Here is a 6,000-nt window from a genome sequence, read left to right on the forward strand (position 1 = left end):
CTAAGTAGTTACAATCTAGTTGGGAGGCAAAACAATAATGAAAACTACAAAAGTATATACACAAGTGCTAAATTTTATAACACAGACTACAAATGTGCTAGTTTATTGTTTTTACTGTGAGTGGTATAATATGGTCCTCTAAGAATGAAATTCCAAACAGGATTAGAAGTTAGATTAGATTAGGGTATCCCAAAGTATGTAACTGAAGACAGTAATCATAGAGAATACTCTTTAACACTGGCTTTTGAGGTCAAAAACATAGTATATTATATCCCCGCTTTGAGTGTTAATGATGTATCTTAGCACACTAGAGGCTCTAAGATGTCATGCAGAAAAGTTATCTTTATAATTTCATTTATTCCAATATTTTCCAAATTTAATTAACCACGGGTCCCTTAATGTCTCTTATCACTTATATTCCTCCAAACATACTTTAGAAAACATTGATTTTGGTAAATCCATAAATCATGGAACCATAATACAGTAGTAACTAAACATAAAAAAGCTAGGAATATGTCTGTTTTTGTAAATATAAATTTCAAGATGACAGCCAAGATTTTCGTAGACAAAATTTGGCTAATGGACCTTGGTCCATCTAACATGAGTCTTCATGGCATTTATTATGCTCTTAGGAATCAGTCTAATACCCAGGCTGTTTTTGTTGTATTTTTTTTTTTTTGCAAAATCACAACAAAAGCACACATACAAGCAAAAAATTATTATAAAAATAGAGCCATTAATGACAGCCATAGAATTAACTGAAGGATATCTCAGCAGCACACATTTGACTCATACATGCATGTGCTAACATAAGGTATAGGTGATGACAGGTTTGCCCTTGACAGCATGTGTTTAGTTCTGATTGTAAGAAGTTTGGTTTGGAAATGACTAGTGTAAAACGACTCAGCAGACAGCTGTGGACTAAGCCCCTCTATGTCCTTTTCAGGGCATTATATTATTTAAAGATTTAACCTTGAAAAACACACACTTTATTTCTAGCACTTTCTTCACCTCCAGCATAAAAGTTGGTAATGGTGCTATCAATATTTTAACTAAAATAGTTGGCCCACATCATTTTATGTCAAACCCAACCAACTACAGGGTCTCAAAGTAATGGTACTCTGTAGTAGCATAATTCAGAAGCCTCTTGTGTCATTAGCTCCTTGAAAGCACATTGACAGAAAAAGTGTTTAAAAGTAAGTTGCCCAGGTTGAATGGTATTATAAAGATTTCTATTACTACTGTCTAGTGATATTCGCCATTGTGAACCCTTGACTCAGAGCAGCGCCTCCCAAACTTTCATGTGCAAAGGGATGATTTGGGTGGATCTTGTTAAAATGCACATTCTGATTCAGGAGGTTTGGGATCTGTCCCAAATTCTGCATTTCTAATGAGCTCCCAGTTGTATGCTCCCTGAACTGCTCCTTAAATAGCACGATCACAGAAAACGCATTGCAAAAAGCCTGGATCCTCTCCCGTCCTGAGGGCTTATTAGTTTTTAGTTCCCAAAGGCACTTGGTATAGGGATAGCCGGTTGCAGAGCTTTTGTTTCAAGAACGTCCCTCTTTCCATGTATTGTCCCTATCTCAAAATTCTAGTCCTTCTTACTTCCAGAGCAGTGTTTATTTTAATAAGTTAATTCTTCAAATAAGTTGTTGATAATTCATTTGTTTTCAAATAGTTGAAGGTAAGCAGAAAGTTTTTTGTAGACTATCTCCTATCAGTCTTCTCTTTTATTTTATTTATTTATTTTTTAATGTTTATCCATTTTTTGAGAGACACAGAGAGACAGAGCTGGGGGAGGGACAGAGAGAGAGGGAGACTCAGAATCCAAAGCAAGCTCCAGGCTCTGAACCGACAGCACAGAGCCTGACACGGGGCGCGAACTCACAAACTGTGAGCTCATGACCTGAGCCAAAGTCTGAGGCTTAACCAACTGAGCCACCTGGATGCCCTACTCAGTCTCCTCTTTTAAAAGTGAGGCTGGACAGATTGCATGGGCCTCATTGCCTAAAGCCAAAAGATCCTTGCCCAGCCCTAGTTGAGAAGACGTGTGTCCATTTATGCTTTAAATCACTGAGTGTAAGCAGGATCCCCCAGGGATTGGTCAGACTATAGCAGGGGCAGTCTTCAGGGAATGACCACTTCATTTTACTCTTAATGAGGCGGCAATGCCAAGCTGCTATGGGTTTTACCCAAGGTGTTGTGTAGGCATTTTTTAATGAAGTCTCAGACATATTTTGCATGTTTTTACCCAGCAGCCTAACCATGCTTCAAAGTTTCAATCTTTTGATTGATCTCACTCATCTTGTTTGGGGATGAGGGGATGGGGGAAAGCTTCTGTAGCTGGTTGGAGGCAGATCCCACAAGAAAGCAATAAACTTCAGAATTGAATAAAAATCTAATTTGTGTACGCTAACTCTTTTTGGTAATGTTAATTTTTTATCATTTTATGGGTGCACTTCCATGGCCATAACATCCTTTTCGCTGGACTACTCATTAACTAATAGCCCACAGCAGTTAATTTCCTGCCTTTCCCTCCCACAATCTCACTTTATTTGTTTAGCTGACAGGCTTTTGAAGCAAGCTGGCTAAAGCCTGCAAGAATTCCTGGCTTTCTTTCTTCCTTTCATTCTTGTTATTATTAGGAATATGGACAAGGTGCTTGTATGTATGTTCCATCTGAAATTCATGCTGGAGTTTCTATCTCTTGGGAAAGAACCAAATTGCTTCATAATCGTCATGGACCCAATTCTGTAACTATCCGCTGTCAAAATTCTTGTTAGTGCCAATGGGAGTTTTGCCCTCGTTTAAGGTTACAAGATCAAGTGGTAAAGGTATTTATAGCCACCTCGCTCTCCCCCAAAAAATGAGTTAAACTAGATATGGGGAAAATTACTAAATGTGCTGTAGATGCTTTTCTTTTCATCAGAACAATTTCTCTAAGGATAAATCAGTGACAAGACTTAGATAAAAAAGAAAATGAAAATTAATTGCTGACTAGTGTTTTAACTAAGTTATTTTATTTTTCACTTCTCATGACAAAATATACATTTTGGAGGACACAATGAAATATAAAATTTACTGGCTCTCTTTTCTTAGCCAAACATGGAATGCACATTCTGATCATTGTCTCTCATAAGATATATAGAAAAGCTAAAAGTTATGAGGCTCTTTGAAGGTCAAACAGCACTATCTTTCAAAAAAATTGTACTAACATTGACTTTGTCAGGACCCAGCTCACTCTGTGGTACTTACATGACTTCCCAGCCCTTTTTCCTCGTCTTTCCTCCCCACACTTCACCCACAAAAATGTGATTTGTGGAGGAACCAGAGAACTTCAAGCCAGAACTTTTGCTCTATCTAGTTTTACAACTATCCCTCTGGTGGAAAGTGCTTGACCTTTCTGGTCTTAATTACCTCATTTATAAATGAGTGGGGTGGATTAGCTATTCTCAGGTTTCTCTGGATCAAATATCCCATCATGAGTACAGGTTATAAATTTTACATAAATATTTAACTTTATCTACATAATGGGAAAGCTGAAAAGAGAAAAGCCAATCAGTATATTGTACTTTCCATTTCCTATACAACTCTACAGATCTGTTTGTGGTTTTTTTTTTTTTTAATTAAATGGATAGTTCTGCAGCAAGAAGAGGGTGAATTCAGACAAGCTTTTCTTAGATTGCTGGCTCTGTAAGGTGACTTTGAACAAGTTACTCCATCCTAAAATAGAAATTTATAATTGACTTATGAGTAAAATTGGGATATTAAAACCTATATTACAGGATTGCTATAGGTTTTAATATAGAGAATAAAGTAAGACTTTCCATGCCAGACAAATGGTAGCTGTTCTGACCACATATGATGCCCTGTGTGGGTGTGGGCAGTAGCGAAATGAACATTGGTTTAGGCATTAAGAAAAGTGGATTCTGGTTCCAGTTCTTCCACATCTGGCCAAATCATAGTTTTCTCATTTATTAAATGAAGTATTCAACAAAAGGTGTTTTAGGTCTCCTTCTAGCCTTAATTTTTCACAGTCTTAATGTGTGAAGACTGCATGCATTGAGGCTTTGTGTCACTGAAAATACAGATACTCTTTTCTACAAAGACTTACATAATTCTCATTCTTTTTAATAGTTTATTGCAATAGTTCTTGTTCATCTCTGACGTTTCCAGTAAATACTCAACCTTTTTTCTCTGGTATCTGCATAAGTGGTATTTAGAATTAATGTAAATTTTTCAAGGACAAACAAGTTGATCCACATTTGGAAACTAGGTCTTTGAGTTTTATAAGAAAAGACATTTAAAATAGTAAAATACAAGTATTTTGTATTTTAGTATTAAAGTCAACTTCTTAGTAACTTGACTTATGAAAAATAGAAAGGAAAGAATATAAAAAGACCTCAACAGAGTAATAATTATTTATTATTTCCCTTGGGTTGGTAAGTACAGTATGTCTTTTTCATATTCAGAATGAACCTATAATAAAATATGCTAAAAAACAAAACTGGCATTTTTTTTGTATTGCAAACTAATTGCAATTTATATTTTTAAGTCCAAACTATTTTATTCCCTCAGATGTCCATTGGGGTCAGATCCTCATTTGGTGGTTGGATAGTTTCCTTAAATGAGAACCCAACTGACAACTTGTTATGTATTAGCTATTGATCAGTAAGTTCCCTCACTTGAACAAAACAAATGTCTTTAACAAGTTATCTCTTATACTGTGTATGTATCCCCTAAATATTAACAGTCTCTCAAAAATATCTATACAGCTGGACTTGACAGCCACAAAGATACCTAGGCTTAAAAAATATTTGGAAGGTTGCCATCACTTCTGTATCTGAAACCACTAAACTATCAATGGCAGACAAAGGTCCAAATATATTTGCTAGGACAAATTTTTCTTCCAAAAATGACTCTGTGAAATTCATATTCATTTTACAGAAAAGTGAAATGCTGCAAAAATGACAACAAATTTTTCAAATGGATATGGTAAGAATGTTGTTGGCACAGAACCTGATCATAAAGACATAAAATGTGAAATGAAATATATTGTGTGGTGAACCTATATACATATTCTTGAAGATATCTTGAACCATCATTAAATCATATTACTATTGATTTTCATTTGAATACGAGTTGCAAACTGAAATGCCTTTAGGGCCTAAGCAACTATCATAAATGTAGGAAGAAGTCAGAAACTAAACAATTGAGAGGTGTTAGGACTGTGTTTTACAGGACAGCATATGCCTCCTCCCAAACCATTCAAATTATGTTAAAAGCAAAATGAAAATCATGATAACTGAATTAAACACATCTGGGGGCAGGATTCTTCTAAACCAATGAGAAAATCAAATTCCTATAAGAGACATGGAGCTGCATTCCTGCCTTAAACAATGGATATTGAGAAGTTGAGGATGGACTAGTTAAGTGGAAAATCAAACGTGGGCACTTAGAAGTCATGAAAAGTGTATTTTATAAAGAACAGAGCCAAGGCACGTCCTCAGTTTTCCAGAAAAGAAAAAATAATTGGGGTACTGATAGATATGTTCTTCTGATCCTCGGTTCTAATAATGAAAATTCCATAATCATAGTTGAAAATTTGGAACCAAGGACTCCTGAGACAGGGTTATCAATTTCATGGGCTCTCAGCTTCTTGGTAGTATGGACTTCAATGTAAAAAAAAAAAAAAAAAAAGAAAAGAACTAGGAGGTAGAGAAGAAAGAGAAGTAGAGGAAGGGAAAGGAAAAGAAGACCACAATTTTTTTTCTCTGGCACATGAGTTCCTGGAGTTTGAGACAAAGACACCAGATCAAACTTAGTCGTTATGCTATACATTGAGACAGTGGAAGCATGTGCTCAGAATCTTATTCTGTCTGAATGGCCACATCCAATTTGTCAGTTTATTTTAACTTCAAATTAAATTATTTTCCTATACATCTGGTTGAGTCTTAATCACTCATAAGATGATTGATAAGAAGTGTCTCCATAGCC

The 6,000-nt window shown here is 35.7% G+C and overlaps 1 protein-coding gene across 1 annotated transcript in view; it reads left to right on the top strand.

Moving 5' to 3' along the window:
• LOC125935814 (cytochrome c oxidase subunit 7C, mitochondrial) overlaps nt 1-5,232 on the top strand; it is a 994,084-nt gene extending 988,852 nt beyond the window's left edge. Inside the window, exon 3 of the mRNA XM_049649785.1 lies at nt 5,223-5,232. The gene's annotated coding sequence lies outside the window, so the exon portion shown is untranslated. The remainder of the gene's footprint in view (nt 1-5,222) is intronic.
• The last annotated feature ends 768 nt before the right edge of the window (nt 5,233-6,000 follow it).

This window comes from Panthera uncia, assembly GCF_023721935.1.
Source record: "Panthera uncia isolate 11264 chromosome A1 unlocalized genomic scaffold, Puncia_PCG_1.0 HiC_scaffold_17, whole genome shotgun sequence".
NCBI lineage: Eukaryota > Metazoa > Chordata > Mammalia > Carnivora > Felidae > Panthera > Panthera uncia.